We start from the raw sequence: 12,440 nt of genomic DNA on the forward strand, positions 1-12,440 counted from the left end.
CTTCCACCACAGATGGTTAACAGAGGGGAGTGCGCCAGCAATCTAAGAGGCCAGCCTTATTTTAATTACAAATTACTCAGTCTCTCCACATTTATCTCTCTGTACCTGTAGTTCAGGCAACAGACAACTTAATATGCATTATTTAAATAACCATCAAAACTTCTGCTTCCCCACCCTCCACCTTTCTCTGGAAAGACGGCATGTTTGTAGGGATTTATAACTGCAAGTGCCTGAAGTCAAGTTTCAGTTCTAGCAAATGTGAGGTAGATGTGATTTTAAAACAAGCTGATCAGGCATTGGAACAACAAAGACAGAAGGATTATGGCACTCCGTGAAGATGAAAGTGTAAAGAGATCTTTAGGGGAAAATAGCTTGAGAGCAGCCTTTTAAAATTCAAATGAAAAAAACTCTCATCAGATTTGCTCTTACTCCTTTTTCAAAAGTTTAGTAACATGTGCAAGGAGTTTTAAAAATCACTTATCACATCACATCTCCCATTCTAAAAAAAAAAAAAAAAAAAAGAATTAAGGAGAAAGCCTTATAACTATAACCTTTCAACAATTTCCCCCAAGTTATTCAGCATTATTGTCACTAGGAGAAAGAAAAAACAACATTTAATAAGTCGAGAACATTTTCTGGCATAAAAACCATGGAACTGGAAGGGAACCAGCGTCTTTGTGGAAACTTAGTTGTTTCTCCTATATTGAACTTGTCCATGCAGCCGTAGAGAACTTATGACATATTTCCTTGCTATGTGTATGTATACTTTTTTTTGTTCAACAATGCCAAAAAGTGATAACCTGGAGACTGAGACTTATGTTGACAGTCACCTGTCATTCGTTGCCCTTTATTCTGACAACCTCAGGCATTCAGGCATGGATTTATGGGTTTTTCCCCCTTTCACTTTATTTTTAAAGGGATTGGGGGTTGGGGGAGAATATCAGAGGATTCAGTCCTGAATAGACTTTTGTTTTGCTCTTTCTTTTACCTCTTGACTGTGTCAAATGCAGTGTGTCTCTCATGCAGTTTCCCTCTTTAAAGAGCCTCTGGCTGGGCCAGCTAGTTAGTATTCAGAGACAAGGCATAGAGGATAAAATTCTTCTTTCTGCTTGCTGAGACTGCAAATAAGCAATTAGACTAAAAGCAATGTATTGGAGAAAGAAGACCATCGGAGACATCACTGGTGACTGGAACCTGCCAATATAACTTTAAAATTGTAAAAACTTCCTAGCAGGGGGAAATAGTCACTTAGAGGCACATAAGTTGGTTAAGACATTCAGTCAGTATTTGCTACAGACATTTCTGCTGTGTAATGTACTCTGCGAACTGTACGATTTTCCATTTAATCTTGTTTACTTATTGTAATGAGAAACAAATGGGTAAAATTAGCAATGGTGATAGAAAATTCAACCTTTTATTATATTGCATGTTATGAAAACATTTTCCAGATTGGCATGTTACTCCCATTTTCATTTGCACTCACTTTAAAGGATTATAATGAAGGGCTGAAGGTTATAAACTCTTTTATGGCTGACCAAGCAATATCGTACAGCTCTGCTGCATAGCTATATGGGAAGTTTAAAACAATATATGCCAGCCATTTGCTGGATATAAATGATGGTATGTGAGCTAGTTCTTAAGACTCTTCTTCCTCCCTTCTTTAATATAAGAATTGTACGCTGGGTTCTAGCAATTGATGCACTTTCTTGCAAATGCTCAAATGCTCTGACTCAGTTAGTGAAACTGGGATTACCCCATTCTATGTTGCAATAGCCCAATCTCCAGTAAGCCTTCAAGCTTGCCCAACTGCTGGGAGGTAACAAATAGATCTTCTTATTTTCCTCTTCCCACCCCCCATCCCCCAAGCCATGTTTCCCTAAAGTTGAAAACTGCTAGCCTGATGGATTTATTTTTACATATTCTAAGCCAGGAAAAAGAAAGGAATCTGGATTATTGACATTCTTTACCGGAACTACAGTAGACTAGAGTTAGCAGAAAAGAACTGCTAATCATCACAGTTTTCGTGTTGGAAGCAATTTGCCTATAATTAGTAAGTTGATAAATACCAACAAAATGGGTGCTAAAACGAACAACTCTTGTGCTGAGAGACATTTGACTCTACATTACACTTCGCATTTTTATATATGCAGCATTACATTTTGTTACAAAGAGCAACAACTTTAGTGGCAGCTAAAGCACTAATCTGTCTTCTGAAGAGAAGCAGACATACATCTTAATATAACAAATTCTTTTATAAAACATATGTTTTTTCAAGGACTAAGCAATACATGGATAAGAAAAGAAGTCGGTCTTTTATTTACTTTATATAAAATGGTGGAGGAAGTCGGAAGACTTGTTTTACTAGAAAACGAAATGTCATAGCATATAAGAGTATACCGTACCAATGACTTCAGTATTTTTAATTGGTAATGCCAAATTCCTATGGTTTGTAGATATTTGTTTTCTACCTGACATATGAAATAGCTGTTCAATTAAATGCATCAAATCTAAATAAAATCAAATCCATGGTCGTTTTTGTTTAATTCTAACAAGGACATGTGTCTGGTGTACTAAGAAAAAAAGTGAAACAAATATTTTAGTCAATTTAACAAGATGTGGTATATTTTTACCTTTGAAATCAATTATGTATATATATACAGTTGAAATGTTTTGATAAAACGCTAGCTTTAGTAAAGGATCTAAATCACAATAGGTACACTATATACAATAATGGAATATGATGGCTTTATCAGTGTATTCTGAAATTCTGCCTCATCCTTACTTATCAGAAAACATAATAGCACAATAAATTCAATCTGTATGATCTGATATAATAAAAGAGGTCATCCCAAGAAAGAAAATGTGAGGGCATAAAGAAAGAAATTTCTTTATGTGAATGTGGTTGGGAAAACACTACACTTTTCAAGTGCTTTTTAAATGGTAAATGTTTATAGACAGAATTTGGGGATCATCCTTATCTACAGACACTTTACAGGTAACTTGGTTATCACATGTTATCAGAGAACTCACAGTGTCTCCATACTACAGATCATATGGTAAATGTTGCTTGCTTCTTATCAACTCTCTTTTACTGTAACTTTATAATATATTCTTGCATTTTTAATACATTTCATTAAGTTGAGGTTTTTCCTTTCCCTCTAAGCAATACCCATGGTATTGCCAAGTATGAGTGAGATGGTAAGAAATGACCACAGGCAAAGAAAATGCATGTTTTCTTGCCCTCTTCAGAACATTCAATAGTGGGTGGTAAAATATCTAAGCAATTTGAAAGCCATGTGAACTATCACAAATATGACAGAGGCAGAAGAGGTGGGAAATCACTATGTTTCTGCAATTAATCACCATAAAAGCTAACATTTAAAGGACCAAGTAATTTTATTTTCATTTACAGTTCATATCAGTGATTTCATATCCTGTGTTTTGCTTATTTGAGATATAGTATAACTTTGATCAGTAGTGGATTGATGATTTTTATGGAATAAAAAAGCAAACATTTTGATGAAATACAAATCATTTGTGAAGTATAAGTTCCATCCCATTAATGATGATGATAATGATGATGGTGATGGTGATCTTCCTTCATATTCAGTCTAGCTGACACTTGGGCTTCAATTCATTTTGCATATATGTTTTTAATAATGATTTATGCAAGAGATCAAAATCCATTTTGTGCATGTAAATTTTTCATGAAATATTATCTAAGAAAAACAAAGTAAATTTTTTCATGTGAAAAATTAATTTTGTAACTGCTCTTATTTATTTTCCAAGATCAGGAACAACACACAAAAAGAGTCTGAGATTAAAGTGTAAAGCTATGCAACTTCAACCTATGCAATTTTGGCTGCCAGTTTTTCAACAATGGTTATTTCTTTCTTTCTTTTTTTTTTTTTTTTTTGCAGCTCTTTTCCATCAACATATGGCTCCATTTAAAAGTTAGCAATAATTTTCAAATGCCAATAATCTGTTGTTGTGAAATATTTATTTCCAAAACAAAGTTATATACAGTGAACTGCAAAAGTTCTTCTTTTTGTGCTTGGTTTATTCCCAACCTTTTTGTCATTCAAAAACAACGCTGACACATGCTTGAAATGACAAATAGTATTAATGAAATAAAGGAGTTAAACCAAATCCAAAGCACAGTCATATATTAAATTGTCTTAAAAAATACTGACCTAAGCACCTCTCTGAGATGTTATTAGTAAAATTTGAAGACAAAGAAAAAAGACATTTGGAAGTGAGATGTGTTCTCCTTTTGTAGCCTGTATAATTGCTGATTTGCCATCATGTTTGCTTGAGATGTTGTCAGATCAATATTCCATGTCTCTTTGTCAAAGGAGAGGTTTTTGAGCCTTCTTCTGCACCTGGGCAACTGCTGCCATGTCTCAAACCCAGTCTCCCAGGGCTATAGCAAGGTGTCCAAAAAGCTTTCTATAAAAAGCCTTTTAAAAGGCCCCTCATTCCAGCTCACTAGATCAACACATATATTTTACCAAAAGCAAAATTCTAACATTTCAACACAAGCTTCCCTCACCAGAACTGTAACTTAGTGACTATTTTTCATTAAGAGATAGTGTTGAATAAATATTTGCCCATTCCCACACAGAATGAAATCTAATACAACTGTTACGTCAACTTCCCTAGTAAGTGGCGATTTTCTAGAATTTGAAGATTTACAGTGCTTTTCTAAAAATGGTTAGTTTTTCTAAGTAGATTTTTCCCAACACATAGTAAGTCTATACAGAATAAGGTAGGCTAAAAGCAAGTTTATTTTTCTTCCATTTACATCTTTCAGAGAAGTTGAGAGGTAATGGTAAAGTTTTTCATATCAGCAACCAAAAATAGCAAAAGAAATAATGGTAGAACATACAATGATAGAACTTATTTTCTTTGTACATTCAGCTATCTGAAGCACTACTCAGTTTGGCCCCACAGTTACTTAAAATGAGGGTCGTTGTGGAATAAGTAGAAACATCTGTTACCATGAACCATCACAGTGGCTATACAAGGGGAAAAAAAAAAAATCTCTTCTTTGATTGGGACTGGTCTTCACTGAATATTCTTATTAGTATGCTTAGAACAACCATGCAAATCTCTGAGCCAAATTAATTATTCTTGGCATTCCCAAGAGACAATCCTACAGTGACATTTTACCAAAAGCAGGGAGTGAGGGAACCCTTTCTCTGTACATATTTTATGTTGGTTAGCAATGCCTAATTGTCCTACTGTATGTTGCCCTATTTTACCAGCTACAGTCTGAATTCATTCCCATCTTCTCCTCAAAAGTTTGAACCCCCTAGTGACAGGAATATTAATGTGCCAACACTGTCATATCTATTTCAGCTCATACATATGCAATGTCTTTGTTTTCAAAGATTTATGTCAGACTTTGCTGAAGTGAGGTATTCTACCATTTTAGATAATAGCATGCCAAAGTGATGGTATCAGCCACATTCAGCACTCACTCAAGCAAACAGGAGGAGCAGCCATTCCTTCATGGCTTAACTCATAGAAACTGTTATTTATCCTTATTTGATGAGAAAAATCTTTCAGGGGGAAATGGTGTATTTTTAGAAGTAGATTATGGCCATCCTGCGGATTATCTTTTAATTATGAATGGATGATTTGTGCCCACTCTGCTGTAGCAAACATCTTGCTGCTAATGAAGTTTAAAAAGACTTACTTTATTTAATTACAGCTAATCACCAGGGTAAAATGTGGAATTTTCTTTGATCCTACATGTATTGTGGTAATCCCCTATGGCAGATAGCATCTCCTCAAAATAGTCTGAGTTTTTCCATCCGTCACATCTTTGGCAAAGGTGGATCTACTTTTTCACTTAAAAATGCCTTTCATTTTCTCTGTAGTTGCCTACCATGGCGTAAGATATTATACAAAAGTTTTTATAAACTGAGATGTCCCTTTAGAAAGTCTTGAAATCTCCAAATATTTGAATCTTTTACTTTGTCCATTTTTCAGAATAGGGTTCTTTGCTTTGTTCAATGATTTAATTCTTCCAACACTATTGGATAATGTCAATACATCAGGCACTGTGTTGGGCAGAAAGAATTGAAAAACAAAGGGGACATGGCCACCCCCAAAACCAACCCTTAAAGATGGACCTTGTCTACTTTCTACTGTATGTCGTTCACTAGGATAGACATAGGAAAGTGAGTTTTAAAACACAGAAGTGTTTTTGGTTTGGGTTTGATTTGATTTAAATCATCAGATTTGAATTACTTTGCTCACTCGAACATTCTAAAATACACATGAGGGGCTACCCGTTTTGGTCCCCGCATGCCTCTTCCTTTTGCAATCAAGTGTGGTATATTAACTAACATTTTCTGGCCTTATTCTTTCCTGACTCCCAAAGAAAATTATTTTGAGAATACACATGAAGCCAGTCTTAATTCTAGGTGTTATCTGTCTCTGATTTTTTACCTTCATACCAGACTAGATCATTGTCCACAAAAGTAGAGTGCAATTCTTTGGCGTGCTTTCTTTTTAATAGTTACTCTTTCAAATGTAAATTATCTTTTTTTCTGAAGTAAAAGTCCATCCCCAAAATTAATTAGCGTGGTGTATGTTTTTAATCTCAAAGAAGTCACACTGTTCTTTCAAAAACAATTACCTTCTTTCTCTCTTTTCCTATGTTTTTGTTCTGTGATCCTCAGTTCACGTCATCCAGCCAATGTCTGCTTGTTTGGCATAAAGGCCCTGAAGGGCTAGGTCCTGTGAGCTGGGGGAGGGAGAGGGCAGTGACAGCTAACAGCCGGGCAGAGCAGAAGGGCCTGAGGGCAGCAGGGGCCTGTGTCAGGCAGAAGAGGGCACCAGCAAACTGACCTACTCCACCCAACTGCAGGCACTCACTGAGAGAGCTTATCAAAGCAGCATCTCAACAGTGAAGATGGGCCAGTTTTCATAAAGAAAACAGAATTTTCCAGGAAAATGAGTATATTTAAACTAATGAATCAAAATGAAAGAAATCTGTGTCTTGGTACACTTTTTTATGACCTTACAATTGGCTGCTTTCAAGAATATAAAATTCAAAATCCAGCAGTTCTCCAAAAAGAGGGACAGTTAGTCAAAGGTCAAAGGGAAATAATCATTTTTGAAACTAAATAAATAGCCTATCAAATTATTACTCTATCATTTTGTAACGTAAAAAGAAGTCATCAGGGCAGATCTACTTGCTTTGCACTTCCAAATATTCCCCACTTTCTTTGACATATTTGAGTTTCCATGATTTTCGAGTTGCCAGGACTTGAGCAGATTTAAAGTCAGGGTACAGGTCTCTAGTTCATACCTAGGGTTCCATTATCACACAATAATGAGAACTATATTCCCACTGCCTGCATATGAATGCTTAAAGATATTCCTTCCCTGCATATTTTACACTGCATCACCCCCATGTTGTAATTTATATGCCACTTTACCCACAGCTACGAACATCCTTGTAGTAATCATTTAGACTTACAAAGTAATTAAGATTGGAGGAAGTTCTTCCAAAGTGCAATCCTTGTGTCTTGAAAAAAAAATTAAGCGTTATAAAGTAGGAGAAGCGAAACAGAATTTGTGGTTCGTTCCTGTAATATGTTAAACATCTGCAGTTTTGTCTCTCCGTCGGGATGCAGGGTTGTGCTGAAGTCACATCCTGATAACATCTGCACATTACTGATAGCTTGTGCTTTATTCTTTATGGTCTGCTGATGAGAGATTCTTTAACATCCCTTCAGTCATCAAGACCCCAGTTGGATTTCTTTGCTTGTGACAGCCTTAAAGGTGGTTTCATTTACATTTGCTAAAATGTCACAATATAGGAAGATATTTTCAGTTTGATGTTTCATCCTTTCCTTTTTTTATCCGGATGCTAGTTTTAGCTTTTCGAATGAATGTCGATCTCAAAATAGATTTTCCATGAAATATATTTTGTCTGATTTTTCAAACACCATGTCTGCAACAGAAGACTTTTTTTTCCCCAAAAAAAAAGTTTTCGGCAAGGAATAGCTGAGGAACTGAAGAAATCTCTGGCTGCCGTTGCAGCTCGGTGTACTTTCTGGACCATGTGCTGCTATGTATACCTGAAGTACTTGAAATGCACATTTGGGGAGACTTTGCCATCTAAATGCTTGGTTGGATTAAGTGCCTAATTGGGATGGAATGTCAGCAAGTTAGAGTAAGCATGCAATCGGTACTTTGGTCTGGAAAGTCATATGGTTCATCTTGAAGTATCATTAACAAAAATTGGTACTAATTTATCTCTAACTCAGTGTCTAAGAGCTCAGTTTCAGCTTACCAGTCATGCTGCCCAACCACCAACAAGAGGATGCTGTGGCATCTTTTGCTGATGTTGGATAAGTAGCCAAAGACGATGGAGAGTGTTCAACAAGATCAAGGACAGAGGTCAGATTAAGGCAACAGCTTCAGGAGGACCTTCCTTTCTTTGAGAAATCCCCAAGCAGGCAGATTTCCTTACCAAATCTGTCTCAAGAGACGCCTCAACTGAGTACTACACCACTGGCCAATAACAAAGCACTGAGAACAGCGCTCTTGAAAATGAACTTGCCACTCTCAGAACTCAGATCGCCAAAATTGTGACCCTGCAAAAGCAGCAGAATCTCACTGCAGGTGACTTAGACTTGACCACATCTGCTACCACAGCACCACCTTCTGTCCCACTTCCTCAACCTCCACATCTGTCACCACATGTCCCCTCCCTCCAACAGGGCTCCATCAAAGTACATCTGCTATTGATCTGATTAAAGAGCTAAGAGAGAAAAAAGCCAATGCTGAAAGACTTTGGTTAAGAACAGTCCAAAGAAACGTGACATGCCAAATATGCTAGAAGTCCTTAAGGATATGAAGAGTGCAAAACTTTGTTCTGTTATAAGGTCAAGCAAGATGTAAAGCCCAAACCAGTGGACCCTACTGACCCTGCCGCCCTCATTGCAGAGACTCTGAAAAAGAAATTTGCTCATCGGTATTGAAGCGATAGCCAAAGTGAAGTGGAAAAAGTAATTCCAAATTCAGACTCAGAGACCACCTCAGGAACAGTGTTGTTTGGGCCACAATTGTTGAAGTCTGCAGGAAAAATGAAGTCTTTAATTGATAATGTTTCAAATTCCTAAATAGACAATTAGTTGAGAAAGATTATCCTGGTTCAACTGTTGGTTTGTTAGGGCTATATTTGCCTAGTAGAAATCAACACTACTTAGTAAATATCTGACTATTTGGTAGTCTTTTTTAAAAACTAGTTAGAGGATTAAGCAATAATGAAAGCACAAAGTTAATGAGTTTTGTTTTATTATATTATGGTCTATCTGGACCTATCCAGTATTCTGGCATGTTTTTGATGAATAGGTAGAATGTTCAGGTTTCCAGTCAGGAAAACAGTTGTTCAGATTTGAGAACTTAAAAAGGATGCTTGTGGATGTTCTTGTGAGATTTTTTAAATTCCTAAACACTAATTTATCTGTGCAAATGGTTTATATGCATATACTTGGATAGAAAACAGTTTATATAAAATAGTAATGAAGTCAGTGAAGGTACTGTTGCCTTCACTCATTTTCAATGATAATTTACTACACAAGGACGGAACAGCTGGTGTGACACAAGTTAATGCAGTGAAATATTTGAGGTTGAAATCTTCTTGCCTTGAACAGAACTTCCATCTTATATATCTTGCTCACATTTTTGTGGAGGCAGGGCTTGAACAGGAACAGGATAATGCTCACTGCTGAAATTTCAGAAAGCTTTTAAATGAAGGGAAGTAGAGTACCATGAAAGCTGTTTTCAACTCAATACCACCCAGTGCTGAGGAAGAAAATGAAGTTGTCAAGTAATGAGGAATCAGATTATTCAATTAAATCCCTTTAAAAATAAAAATAAAAAACTAGGAATAGTACTTCTATTCTTACTTGCAATGCAGCAGCTATAAGACCATGCAAGGGCTAGGTTGTTTAACATCCAGTAACCCAGAATGCTGTGAGCATTTTAAAGGTCATGTATTGACAGAATTCAAGATGCTTATGTTTCCCTAATGACCCCAATTACATCCAAGCTGAGGAAATAGTCAATAATCAATAGCATTAACGTATTTCGAAAAAGTGTTTATTTTACAAGACAAAATTGGCAGTTCCTTGCCCTGCTCTAGGAAAACTCAGAGATTTTAGGGATTTTGAAAGATGATGGGACCATGAAAAATAGTATAGGGCACTTACATAAATAATCAGGATATCAGAAAGGATTGTTATATAATCTAATAGATATTCTTGATGCAACTAGCCAGTGGTTAATGACAATATATGTTAATTTTTAAAACCCCATAAGCGTTATATTTCAAAATAATTAATTAGGTTTGAATGTTAATTTTTTTCATTTCATGATAAAATGCACCTTGTGCCAAAAAAAAAAAAAAAAAAAGTCCATCCACCTGGGTATCAAAATGTTGCAATGACATTTTTTGAGAATTGAGGTAGTAAAACATAGTTCTTATTGTTCCCAAATATTTGGGGGTTTCCCATATATCTTATTGATTTCTAATGTAATTCTGTTACAGTTAGAGAACACACTGTAAGATTTCAATATTTTAAGATTTTGGTAAGACTTATTATTTGGTCTAGCCTATTATGTATCTTAATCTTAATGAAGTTTCCATGTATATTTGAAAAGAATATGTATTCTGCAAGTGTTTGATGGAGTGTTCTGTAAATGCCATGTAGCTCAAGTTGGTGGTTGATAGTGCTATTCAATTTGCTATATCCTTACTGATATTTTTTATCTAAATGTTCTACCAGTTACTGAGAGATGAGTGTTAAAAATCACTGACTCTGATTATGGATTTGACAATTTCTTCTTTGTTTAATATATTTTGAAGCCCTTTTATTAGATATGTGCACATTTAAGATTGTTCTGTCTTCCTGATGAATTGGCCCTTTTATCATTATGAACTACACTACCTCTGGCAATACTACTTGTCTTGAGGTCTACTTTGTCTGATATTAATATAACCACAAAAGCAAAGAAACATGTTTTAAGTGCCTGACTACATTTGTGGGATAGATATATAGAAAGATTGCATCAGCTTACCAGTCACTATGCAATCCCCTAAAGAACAACCACATGGGAGAGCATGGTCTTCCTCATGAGCAAGTCATGGCCTTCTGAGACAAGAGAAATCAGGGAAAGAGAAATTAAACTAAAAGGAAAGATCAATTACAAGGTGACACAAAAATACCCAGATCAGAATATAACCATTATTACTTAGAAAACCCATACTTGTATTTTTAAAATTATTTTAAAATTTACTGAAATTATGAACTCAATTTTAAGCCATAATGGGTTGAGTAGTGTCTCCCCCAAAGTTCATGTCTACCCAGAACCTCAGAATGTGACCTTTCTTTGAAAATAGGGTCTTTGCAGCTATAATTAAGTTAAATGAGGTCATACTGGATTAAGACTGTTAAGAATCCAATGACTGTTGTTCTTATAAGAATAAAACAGACAGACAGAGACACATACAGAAACAAAGACCATGTGAAGATGGAAGCAGATCGGCCAAGAACTCCTAGGATATCTGGGAGCCATTAGAAGCTAAGAAGAAGGAAGGAAGGAATGGATCTTCCCTAGAGCCTTCAGAGGGAACATGACCCTGCAACACCTTGATTTCCCACTTCTTGCCTCCAGAAGTTTGAGAGTAAATTTCTGTTCTTTAAGCCAGCCAATTGTGATAATTTGTTGCAGGAGCCTTAGAAACTAATACACAAATTATCTCAAATCTAAACAGCTCTCTAGATTAACGAATTCTTTTAAGGAAAAGTTTAAGAGTTTTTAATAACTCTTAAGAAAGAAGAACACTCCACATATCATGTAAATCGATTTGGGGGAAGATTATACCATTCATTAAACCCATCATGTCCTGGGAACTCCAAACTGGAATAAACTTCTGTGATGGTTAGGCTAATGTGTTAACTGGGCCAGGTAATGGTGCCTGGATGTTTGGTCAAGCAAGCACTGGGATAATTGTAATAAAAGGGCATTTCATGGACTTTAATCATCAATGAGTTGATTGCATAGATGACTTGTTACATCTATAATCAACGAAGGAGATTGCAGTCAGCATTGAGTGACGTCTCATCCAATTAGTTGAAGGCCTTAAAATGGGAAGTGATTTCAGAATTGAGAGAGAGAATTCTGATCTCTACTTTGGATAGCTAGTGTTTACTGAGAACTCATCAAGGGCCTTCATCAGAACCCCCCTGGTTTTTAAACTACCCTGAATAATTTGGACTTGTGCATCCCCATAGTCACATTAGATAATTTTATAAAATCTCATCCTGTTTACATATATCTCCTGTCAGTTCTGTTCCCTAGAGAACCCTGGTTAATACAGCTTCTAAAATCAGTTTATTTTTTGTCATTTG

General features: G+C 35.9%; 1 pseudogene; it reads left to right on the forward strand.

Moving 5' to 3' along the window:
* Nucleotides 1-8,143: 8,143 nt before the first annotated feature.
* LOC101420036 (mitochondrial fission regulator 1-like) lies at nucleotides 8,144-9,146 on the forward strand (annotated as a pseudogene).
* Nucleotides 9,147-12,440: the final 3,294 nt, after the last annotated feature.

The sequence above is a fragment of the Dasypus novemcinctus genome, chromosome 2 (genome assembly GCF_030445035.2).
Source record: "Dasypus novemcinctus isolate mDasNov1 chromosome 2, mDasNov1.1.hap2, whole genome shotgun sequence".
NCBI lineage: Eukaryota > Metazoa > Chordata > Mammalia > Cingulata > Dasypodidae > Dasypus > Dasypus novemcinctus.